Source organism: Protopterus annectens, chromosome 5.part0, assembly GCF_019279795.1.
Source record: "Protopterus annectens isolate FY-2018-M chromosome 5.part0, PAN1.0, whole genome shotgun sequence".
NCBI classification, from domain to species: domain Eukaryota; kingdom Metazoa; phylum Chordata; order Ceratodontiformes; family Protopteridae; genus Protopterus; species Protopterus annectens.
Window position 1 is genome coordinate 303,777,070 of NC_056735.1, and position 12,810 is coordinate 303,789,879.

At 36.6% G+C, this 12,810-nt stretch overlaps 1 protein-coding gene across 1 annotated transcript in view; it reads left to right on the forward strand.

Moving 5' to 3' along the window:
* Positions 1 to 12,810, forward strand: part of PHEX (phosphate regulating endopeptidase homolog X-linked) — a 1,091,028-nt gene that overhangs the window by 8,976 nt on the left and 1,069,242 nt on the right. The window lies entirely within an intron of this gene.

A 12,810-nucleotide genomic window follows, 5' to 3' on the forward strand; every position in this document is an offset into this window, starting at 1 on the left:
TGGTATGAATGTGCTTGTTCTCTTTAGCGGTCGCGCAACCATTTCATTTTTACTACCAAAAATCAGTGTCATATTCAATTGTCTAGTAAACAGTTTCAGTTCTGTAAGAGTCTAAGAAATATCCACAGTATTTACTGGTATGAATGTAACTCCTTTATTGAGGACCGCAGTCACACTCTCCATTAACACATGGTGTGATAGATTGAAAATCAGGTTATAATATTCAGTTGCATTGCAGTTGTCTATTTTCTGGAACAACTCATTGTGACAGGTCCTTGGTTCAAATTCCTCCATTTGTTTATCCTTGGATGCTGTAGCTGTTCCTCCCTTCTTGTTGTGGAGGCAGTGGTAATGGCTTTTGTTGTAACATAGGATAATCCAAAGGGTCCAGAGCAGTCACTATATTTGGAACAATAATTGTCCATTCTTGTTGTGAGTGTTGTATGGAAGTTTGGCCTGCTTCACTCACTCATTGTAACTTGTCAGTCTGTTATAAATCCGCCTCATTCCCTCTAAGTCAGCTGTTACTATTGAAACAAGTGAACACAGCACCACATTTAAAATCATTAAAGTCCCTCCATAATTTACATTTTTTTAGTCTCAATCAGCCTCTTTTCAAAGGCTGCTAATCTTTCTACAGCTCATGTAGTATTGCAGAGTGTGCATTCATTTTGATATCAGCAACCGAATCCTTGTTAAGTTCCATTAGTTCATTCCTGAGATTCTTCTCTATAGGTTCAAAAAATACATTCATCATTCTCATGTATTACAATGAACAGCGTAAATTCAACATATGCCATTGTTTGAATAACTCTGGATAAGTATCATGATAGGTAGACATTCTGATGATGGGCAAGCCTCTGCGAACTGGCTTAGCTTGTAAATATGTATCAAAGCTAAGACGTTGCCATTGCAGCTATTTACATTGCTGCATCTTACATTCAAAAGTTTCTAATTTACTTTTAAATTAGTTAGAGGTTCGCTTATCACTTGGAATGGTCGTTATATTTATATTACTGTCTTCTATTCCTTGTATTAACAGATCATGTTGTACTTCAGTTAAGTCATCTGTATAATGGATCATTGTTCCACATTATAAAATGTACTTGTTGAAGGAATCGCATTTTGTTCACTGCTCATGTTTGCCAGTGTACACCACAAGCAAATCAATCAAAAACAATGATGCTAAGTGATGAGTCCAGATAAACCAAAAAATGTCATAAAAATAAAGCAAAGATATCTGAAACCACTCGCAGGTATAAGAACACTTGTTCACACTTTCACATAAGATGCTTCATCAGGCAAAGACTCCACATACTACATTTCATATCTGAATACCATTTAAAACAAAATATTTTATCATCAAATAACCACGTTGTCTTAGACAATTAAAAATTAAAGAGACACTAAGATTTTTACTTTACTTCTTTGTTTTATTTTTATGACATTATTTGGTTTACTTGGATTCTTCATTTAGTGTAATTGTTTTTGATTGAAGTAACAGTTTTAAATAACAGAATTTCTTGAAGGTTTATGGGATCAAACATTATCCCTTGCATTGTAAGTATAGATTTGTAGAGTATTATTGCTGAGTAATCCATTAGCACTTAACGCAAGGCTACTGTAAGCATTACAGACATACTGTGCATTTGTAACACTTACTGGTCTATGAATACCAACGAAAAAATTGCAGACACACACACACACACACACACACACACACACACACACACACACACACACACACACACACACACACTAGTGTAACAGAAGCTCCCTTGTGCTACACTTAACCCCAAGTATGGCAGTACTAAAGTACAAAGGCATACTGAAACAATATAGATGAGATTTTTCAATATGCTGAATTAGTCAGCTGATTTGCATACCAGTGATGTGGCAAAGCATACATGCTATGGTGCGGTGTGGCACCTTGAAGTTTGATATATGTGGCACAGCTGTGTGAACTTCTGGAGATGTAGCTTGCCCTCTGCTTGTGACCCTATCCACTAATAAACGTTTGCATAGTATATTCGCCATAATCATTTTTATTAAGTTGCTGAGATGTCAGTGACTAGCTAACTGCCATGAATGTGGCCAAATGTTGTGTGATCGCTTCCTTAAGGAGTTACTGCCAAGTAAAGTGCATCACTACATAACACTTATTTGCACTTTACTGTGCTATACTGTATTTCATAGGGCAAATCAGAGTAAGATACTAATACTGATTCCTGCAGTGCAATAGTACCAGTGGTGGGGCATTTCTGATTTGCACTGTCCTACTGTCAGATGATGTGCACAGTATCTGCACTAAGAAATAAAGTTTTATCGAATCCTGCTCATAGTAGAGCAAGTTAAGTATCCTTCAGTCAAAATACAACTATGCACTTTCTATACTGCTATTTTATCTTCCCTCTACTCTCTTTTTATTGGCTTTTATTGGATTATTGTACTGTGTTTTAGAATTTGATACTGAAAGGAAACAATATGCTATGTAATGTACTTCATGCTATAAGCAGAATTTTATACCAAACATTGCAGTGCTATTTTGCTGTGTTTTTGACATATTGCATTTTTATGACTGGTTTAATGTTAGTGTTTAATGTTATTTATATTTTATAATTTACTGCATATGTTTTATTAATATCTCATTAGTCTTGTTTCAGCTATATAGGAACATTTATTTAATTTAGTATATATTTTTGCAATTTGAATATCATTAGGTTTATTATGCACTTTCTAATATAGTACTACAATTAAGCTGAGTCAAATTCTTTGCTGTATCAGTCATACACTTCCTGGGTATACATTTTTGTGAAAAAGCATAGTATTCAGCACTTTTGATCAGAGACACTGATGTTTTTTCTTTGAAAAATACCAGATAATGTTGAACTTAGACTATCTAGGTATTGAAAAAACTTGTTTTCATGGACTTTAGCCCAGAATACTCTTTCATCACAACCTGTCTCCCTTCTCATAGGTATAACTTATAATATTATCAATTTGTTTTACTGAATATTCTGTAAGTAGAAAGTGGTTTTAATTTTTGCATAAACTTATGCAATTAAAAATAATAATGAAATTACAGTACTGGTTTCTGTCTTTATATATCTGCACATTCTCTTTGCATTTTTTTGGGTTTTCTCTTGGTATGTATTTTTCAGGGGACTTACTGCAGATCACTGGTTAAGACTTAACAAGAAGGTAAACAAGAAACAAAGATAACAAATAATACATTTTCTGCCCAGCTACTCAAAATCTAAGACTTACTGGTTGCTGCCAACAACCTTTTGGTCTGAATTAGTAGGAAAATAGATGGTCTAAGTCATACCAGAACTGGTACATCTGTTAATGGTTTGGTAGTTGGTTTTCAGTTCAGTTCTAAATACCATATAGGATGTGAAACTCCCAATTTCTATGGGATGGGTATTCCTGAGTGTTGATAACCTAATACTAGAGGCCAAATTGTCCTCAGCTGTTTGGACTCTAAACAAATAGTGTAGATATGAGCCAGAGGACTGACACTGCCTTGTAGTTTCATATCTGTCACTCTTTTAATGAGTTGTTCTGGTTAGCTGTCCATTACCCTTCAACTGGACATTGTAATGACACTGCTAAAGATTCAGTTAACATGGGAGTTTCCAGAAGATTCAGTGACAGCTTCTTACATTTGTACAATTAGCAAGTATTACAGTCTTGTGGTAAAACAGAGAGCTTGTTTAAGTCTTGCTGCCATAGGCTAGCAACGATGGCAATGCCATGCAAACATGGTAGGAGAAAAAAGGCTTTTGCAATCGATATTTCAGACAGAATGGTAAGACTCCGGAAGAGTTGTGTAGGTGACACAGCGTCTTACTAATAACTGTAATAGTATAATCTGTTTGGTCTGTCATAGTTAGTTACTGATTAAGGTATGCACCTATAGAGTTGAAGGAAATAACTAAATGTGTAAACTACATCTTTCCTTGTTCCTGGGTTACATAGAGGTGTCCTGTTCTGACACCATTTTTGGCTTATGAATAGATCCGTCCTAGTTTTTTTTTTTTTTTTTTTGCTGTAGTAAGGGTTATGGCCTTATTCATAGGCCAGGGTTTTAGTGTAAGGAGTCTGTCCTATAATGTCGATCATATGCTAGGTAGGTCTTCTGGTAAGTGCACTGGATGACATTGGTGTCCCTGTAGAGGTCTTCAGGAGGAGGAACCCAGAGCCAACCTTTATGTAACATGGCCTTATCTATTTTTTTTGTGCTTTTGCAGTCAGACTGTTATGTGCTGAACTGGACACACAGGGACAAAGTTTAGATACTGTAGACTAGTAAGATGACCTTTAATATTCCAATATGGTGAAGGCCTTAAAGAGGGTCTTGATAGCTTTTCCTTCATTCATTCCTTAGCATTTGACCTGAAAGCTCAACTAAAGCAGTATGAGTTATATGGCCAGGCCTAAAGCCATGTGGCTAACCAGATAACATATGTTAAACAAAGAGAAAAGCATGGGTTTGTGTGTTTGTAACTTCTCAATGATCTTTGACAAGTACAGAAGGATGAAGCTAAGCCTGTAACTGACAACGTTTGAGTTCAGGCTTCTTTTGTACAAATTAATGAGTGTAGCTTCTTTCAAACATGATTGGACTATTTCTACAGCTGTACAAGGGTTTTGCGGCCAGGTTACTGGGGTAACCATATAACTCACTACTACTTCTATAGCCCTACCTCAGCAAGGATTATGTGGGCACTGATTATATGGGTGTTGTAATATTTTCTTATATGCTGCCAGCTATTTGTGAGTACTGAAAAATGAGTATGGGTTGCCACAGATCCAGTACTAGGGCAGGAAAACAGAGGAAGAGTTAGGGGACAAGACTGGTAGGTGCTGATGGAGCATGAGTACAGTATTGCCATTGCTCTATGAAGCGTCAAGGATATTGCAGCTTCAGCCAGCACTGTTGTATAGAATAAAGCCCAAACTAGGACTCAGGTGACCAGGGTTGATTAACAGCTTAGGCCTCTGAGGCACTAGCTGGAAGGAACAGGCATTCCTTGTGGGGAGGCATGGTCCATAGAGGGGAGTAAACCTTAGAGGTAACAAGCAAAAGCAGGGGATTCAAGGGGTAAGTCAATAATGCAAAAATCCTCCAGTGGAAGCAATTCCACAAGAAATACTACTACTAGGTGATGTGAATGTCAACTGGCTGGACATAAACTCTAACTCTCCTACATGTAGCATGAACTTATGTGGTCTCACACAACTAATTAATAGCCCAACACATTTTAGCAAGGCATCAAATTCCCTATTAGACTGGATTCTAGTATCAGATCCTAGCAAATATGCCAACTCACTTACAGTTTCTGACTGTCTCAATGATCTTCTCTCATTCTATATAACCAGACATCCACTTAAACAGCATGTTTATAAAACAACATGCAGCCTTTCCAAGTTTAACCCAGAAATGTTCATTACGTACTAATCATCTATTAACTGGAACTTCCTAAAATAATCTTCCCATTAGATGATGCTGTAATTGACTTCAGTACAACTTTCATAAGTATCCTAAATAGCCTTGCACCTCCTAAAAGGAAGAGACTAAAAACAAATAATGCAGTTTGGCTATCCAAAAGGAGTAAAATGCTAATGAAGGATAGAGAAAAAGTTTGGAAAGAATGGCAAAAATATAAAACACCGCAGTAGCTTAAAAACTTCAGAATGCTTCACAATCGTACTAAACGCAAATTAATTAAGAAAAAAAAAACTATACTATAATAACTTACAGAATAATATTAAAATACAACCCTAAAATTTTCTGGATAGCTATTAAACAAATCTTGCATCCTGACCATAAATTCAATCCTAACCGCTCTCCCAATAACTGATCACTTGAAATCACAATACAGTTCAACTCATTTCATAGATAGTATAGCATCTCCAAACAAGGATTCACAACATCCAATCCTAAGCCTGACCAGCAGCCACGCATCACCACATCCACTTTCACCTTCAAACCTGTGCCCACATCCTATATAAAACTGCTCTTAAACAAATACAAACTATGCTGTACTTCAAGTGATGACCTTAAAATAGCAGCCAGTAGCATTGCCTACCATGTCTCAGTCCTTATAAACAGGTCAGTCCAGGAATCCCACATTCCCTCCCTCAGGAAAAAGTGACACAATATCCCTCTGCATAAAGGTGGAAATTCAACAGACAATACTAACTTTAGACCTATATCAGTCTTATCCCCCTCTGCAAAATACTTGAAAATGTATTCAAAAATAATTGTTAAACTATCGCCTGCAGGAAGAACTGTTATCCCCACACAACATGGTTTCCATCCTTCCCATAGTACTGACACTGCACTTTTAACCTATATAGATACTGTCAATAAAGCTAGAGATAATGGCAAACTAGTCTCCTCCATATTTTGACATTTGTCTAAAGTCTCTAACACAGTTTATAACAGCAAACGTCTACTTCAAATGACCTCATTAGGTCTCTATCAGCCCACCCCTTCTATGGATTAAACATTACCTATCCAATAGGTATCAGTCAGTAAAATGGCACTCCACCCTCTTTCTATATTGCCAACCCACTACCAGTATACTACAAAGCTCTATATTTGGTTTCCTCCTCTTTAATATTCTCACCAACACACTCCCACCCTTCACACATCTACACAACAGGCCTCCCTCATGCAGTATGCAGATGGCTCCTCATTCATTTGCACATCTGCCAACGTGGCATACCTCAGAGATTACTCAGAAATCTTTATTAACAACTGAAACATGGCTTTGTAACACAAAACTCATGCCCAACCCTAAAAAAAAAAGAAACTACCCCCCCAATCCCTTTCCCATGAAAAAAGTCCTCTCTATTGATAAAGCAACCACTGAAGTCACTTTTCATAGCTAATTATTAGGGATGATAGTGGTTGATGATCTTAAAATTGTGTAAGAAAAACTCAACAACTAGGGATACTTTACAAAGCCAAAAACTTTCTCAGCGATGCAACCAAAGTTACACTTGCCACTACTTACCTCCTCCCCACACTTCATTATGGTGCTCCCATTTTTACTAACCTTCAGGCATCACAAAAATCCAATCTCAAACAATGCTATAACTAAGTTGCTAAATTTGCAGGAAATACCCCTTTCAGAACCCACCATTGTATAGCACTAAAAATCTTAAATTGGTTAGAACTACTCCATCAACTAACATATACACAGCTTCTTACCACGCATGAAATTATTCAGAATTCATATGCTTGTCCAGCACTAAATAACATTCTACACAACTATGTTCCTAGTTGGTTATTACAATCCATTGACCAAAACCTCCTGTCTGTCTCCAAACCTATCAAATCTGCTGAGCATTGTCTGTGTTTGTACCATGTCACTAAGGCCTGGGACTCCTTATCGCCATACATCAGGTCAACACCCTCCCTCCCATTCTTCAAAACCATTCTGAAAGACTTCCTAGCCAAAAGCTGTCTCCCCCACCCCCCTAACTATATATACTAACTCCTGGATCACACTATAGTGGGGGAAAGGGCATATACCTTTTACTTACCTTACAGTACTCTACACAGTGCCAGTACTTCACTTCACTGAAATGAGATTCGGTGAAATGAGTTTTCACTAATTTGAGCTTTTAACGATTTGGTCAGGGAGAATTGAAATTCAGTGAAATGAGCTTTCAATGAAACAAAGTAAACCCAGATATAGATATAGATATAGATATAGATATAGATATTCCCAGTGAATATTCAAACAGGGAAATAGTTACATATTATGCTTAGAGTTGTGATTGCATGATATGTGGCGAGCCATATGACTGGTTAGTTTCTGATAAACCAACTCTCACTTAAAGAAGTGTAAAAATGTGAAACTGAACTGTATTTATATAAGTGCTTGAACCAAGCACCTTACGCAATGTCTAAAAATAAATTTCCTGGCCAACATAGCTACTAAGAGTAAAAACAAAACAAACCAAAAAAAAGCTGTTGTAATAAAGGTATCATCTGCAGTAATAAATAGAAGAATATTCAAAAGCTAAATTAGGTATTAGCTCCAAAAATCTCTCTCTGGATTTAAATACTTTCTTGAATAAATAATATTTGAGGGACCTGCTAAAGATGGATTCACTGTCACAAGCCCACAACCAGGAGGGCAATGATAACCACAAAGCTGTTTCTTAGTAGATAAAATAACAATCCCTGGGATTCAATAATGCCTACACTAAGTGTACACCGTTCTGAGTGAACAGACAACACAGACAACACACACCTTCTTCATACTAATTTTAGTTTTCCTACTGATATTCTTGAAGCTTTAAACATTAACAGGGATTCATAAAGGTTACCACAAAGTGTAGACTAATTGTACACTTACTGTAATCTTTCTGACTAGAAAGCACAAAGAATGTGATAAGAATTTTCTTGAATACATATCATGTACACTTAGTATAGGCTTTACTGAATTTGGCCCAATATGATTTCAGGTTGCTGTGTAGAAACATTAATGCCCTTTCTTAATCCGAGTAAGGCTGGTAGTTTAGGATAAAGGGACTAAAAGCTCCTTTAGGTTGAGGGGACCGTGGTCATATTTATTCTGTAAGTAAGAAAAGGACTTTAAAAGTGGTCAAGCAACAATCTGTACCCAATATATTTTCCATGGCAAAGAGATAATATGATCATGCTGAGACGCACACAACAAACACCTGGGCTATGGAAGTTTGTGCTCACTGCACAGAGAGAAAGTCAGTGTTAGAGACTCCCATCTGTAGGAATTACATTAGTCAACGTAGGAAGATACTGGAATGGAACATGGTATCAGATGCTTAATTCTATAGCTGTTGCTAAGATGAAAATATTTGGATTTAGGAACAACTGACCCCTGGTCTTTCATTGTCAGTCTGTTTTATAGGAAAATTCCAAGGCTGTATATCTGAGAAGTAGAAGTTAGTTACAACATACTGACCCCATAGAAAATAATTGAGAACAAATAGGGAACCTGGGATGGAGAGCAAGTGAAATTAACCAGTATCTCCTCAGTTTTCTCCATATTTTGATTAAATAAATCATGATTTAACCAATTAAATATTGAATCCAGGTAGCCCTCCATCAGACTAAAGTTAGACATAGAGTCCTGAAAAAAGCAGAGGTAAAACTGGACATCACTGGCATAACAGGTAATGTACACTTTTACTTAACACAATATATTTTAGTGTAAATGGGTGAGCTAAGATCAAACCTTGTGCAACTCCCCAACTCAGTGGGTGGACTCAGAAGAACTTAAACCTGAAACCACTCCTTGCCTGCAGCCTATAAGATCGGAGGTAAATGAGTGTACTAGAAAATCTGCAATGGATATGCAGGCAAAATCCCACGATTCACTGAGAAAAATGCCATAGAGAGAGATCAAGGAGGACCAGAATGGATTAAATTGATGATGCCTCACTGATATGACAATCATGACCTTTAAAGGAGTTGCCAAAGTACCATGACTAGATTGAAAGTTGACCTGATCAGGATCAAGAAGACAATGAGATGTTAAACAGGAATAGCTTTTTTCAAAAAGCACCTTCTTGATAACCTTTTCAATGAAAGGAATACCCAAGACAGGCTAGTACTCCTCTATATTTGAACAGTCTATGGAACACCTCCTCAGCAGATGGTGATGGAGACAACTTTTAATGCAGTAGAAAAAACCCTGTCACTGAGAAACTCTTTTAATATAGAAACATCAGTGGACCAAGGACCTCCAGATATACTGCTGGACATTTAGTGGGGACAACAGTCTCAGTGAGGAAGTAACAATAGGTAAGAATGTAATGATAAAATCAGTTGTTAGAGATTGTAAACCTCATCTCACGGGATACTGCCAAAACTATTTTAGTAAACAACTTGAAGGAAAATAAACATGCTTCATGTTCTGTCTTGTTGTTTTTGCATAAAATTAACCTTTATTATACCTATTAAAATAGTGTATATGTTTTAAATAAAATATATTAATGTAATGTTTAAACTTAAATAAAACTGATATACAATTAAAAGCAGTCTTACATGTACATGTATTTAATACTCCAGACAGACAGAGTTCAAACATCTATCTCTGTGCATAAAAGGCCTTTTTCTTAGAAATAGTCTAAAATTTCTTTCCGTGTTCCATGGATTTGCACCAGGGACAATTAGTGTTTAGAAATTAGTGTATAATTTCCTAAAAGGAAAAAAAAAACTTTACAAAAAAAGAAATAGGGTACTCACAGTTGTCTGTAATTTTCTTTCTTTTCTGATTAGATTTCATAATGGAAGACTAATTTGTTCCTTTCCTCTGATGATAGATATTGCTGCCTTTAATGGAAGCAGCAACCTTGGAGCATAGAGGTTAGAAAATCCTTCTTTCATGTTTTGCAGTCTGAATTGGTGAACTATTCCTGGTTGTATAGCTGGTTCTCCTTTTGGCTTTTCCCAGTTAGGGGTTGCCACAGTGGAACTCCGGTCCGCTAATGATTGGCAGCGCATTTTTACGGTGCCGAGTTGCCAGCCTGGCACCCAACCTTCAAAGAAGGCACACCTATAGCAGGTTCTATGAAGGATAAATCAGTTATCATATACAGTCTTCTTTACAGGATGTTTTTTCAAGGACTTGGTGGAGCCATTTAGCTGATTCTTGGATTTGTTCTTGTTTTGAACTTCTGCAGCTCTGTCTGCACTTCTGTCTGGGGCTCAAGTCCATTTTCTCTCGTAATGTTTGTTCCTCATACTTTTGCCTTGGAATGGGATGGGAAAGGAAAAGGAGGGAAGGGAAGTGGACTTTTAAACCTTTTAAACCCCCTTTCTGTAATACTACTATTCAGACAAATTTGGTCTGAGTGTGTGCTGGGGATATGGTGATTTGATCACAAAAGAAAACTGTACACTTCCTTTTGCAATTGTTTTTGTTTTAGATGTTTTGAGTTTTTTGATATGTTGATTTTTGAAAGGCATAGATCACTTCAGTGTCAATACGTTTGCATTTCAATGATTCAACATATGCTGATATACATATGCACACACATACACACACACACACACACACACACACACACACACACACACACACACACACACACACACACACACACACACACACACACACACACGTGGGCCATATGAGATACCTATGGTGTTAACAGTCCTACTTCTGGATTTCTTGTTGCAAATTCTCTAAGAACTGGCACCTGGTAGTGGTGGGCTGTGAGGGTAAAATTATGTTGGACCATAGATCATCATCTGGTCATTGAAAGTGGCACTTGAGAGCTTGCTTTCTTCTAACCACCTATGTAGTAAATTCAAAAACATTAACATACTGCACATTTAGTCTTCTGGTAGTCAGTGTAGAATATACCCTCCCTCCCCAGGCATTAGCATCATGTCTAAGGTAATCGTCTTTGGCCAGGAGGTGCTAATAAATGCTGATTTCCTTTATTTGTTTTTCTGTTTCATTTATGCTCAAGAAGGAACACACTTCTATGAGTATTCAGTCTTTCCCTTGTCTACTTGCTGAAAGATGTCATGGACCCATTACTGAATAAAGGTTTCCAGTGCTTTAATTTGCATCTTCCCCTCACACCAGTAACTTAACCATCAAGGACAGATTTGGCATCACAATAGGACGTTTACTCAACAATTCTTCTGTCTGTGTTATAAAAGAGATAACATTGCATAAAATGGGATATGATGCTGCAGTTTTAATGCTGCGGTCTGGAATTAAAGAACACATACATAAAATGTTAATAAAAATCAAATACCAGTTTCTTTTTGGTTATTTTGAAACCAACATTTTTGCTTAACTTCAGTATATAGTCTTGTTGTGTTGGCAGGCAATTTGCATTATTTCACAAGGATATTATTAGTTTTTCTGCAGTGTTCTTTACTAAAATTACTCTGGCATGATGAAATTATGTAACACATTTATTTTTTAACTACAGCCCCAGTATCTATATCTATGATTTGCACAAATAAATAAAGTATATTATCTTTGTTTATGCTAATCTTGCAAAGTTCAAAACAGCATTTTTGGCTAAAAGCGGATGTACTGTCTTTTAGGCTATCTCTATGAATGATAATTTAAGGAAATGAGGAAATGGTATTAATCTTACAAGAACAGCAGGGCAAGTATTTTGTTCTTGCTATAAAACTGTACAGAATTTGACAAAACAGACAGCTGACATGTATAAGTGATGTCCAGTGCTTGGATTCAGTTTTAGCACTCCCTGGACTTTTGCCATACAGATTGAAAAGGTCTTGTAAAACAGAGCCACCATGACAATGTTACAAGGAATATGCTGCACTTCACTTCCAGAAGGGGAAGTGAACAGACTTTGAAGAAGTTATGTTTCCTGATTATCTTGGTGCCTCAATGGCTGTCCCCTGCAGACTTTTAAGTGGAAGACACTAAATCTCCCTTTCTCCAAATAAACCTTTCTTTAATAAACAGTGATCTGTTAAAATATAATTCAGTCACTGTTTTCTGTCATGCTTTTATATGATCACAGCCACCTAACGAGTATCCTAGTCTTATATTTAATTCTTTGCTAAAATCACATCACTCAGCATGTGGAGCCATACACTACTATTAGAAAAACAGCTGTTAATTAACAAATACAATTTTAATATCAGCAAAAGATTATGCATCAGATAGTAAAACTCAATAAGACTCTAGGTCAAATGTGGAAATCCAGTAATTAATATAAATAATAAGTTGTCTACTAATAATCACTCGTAAACTTTTAAGACTTTGTTTATTCAAAGTTTTTGAGAAATAATAACGCATGTTA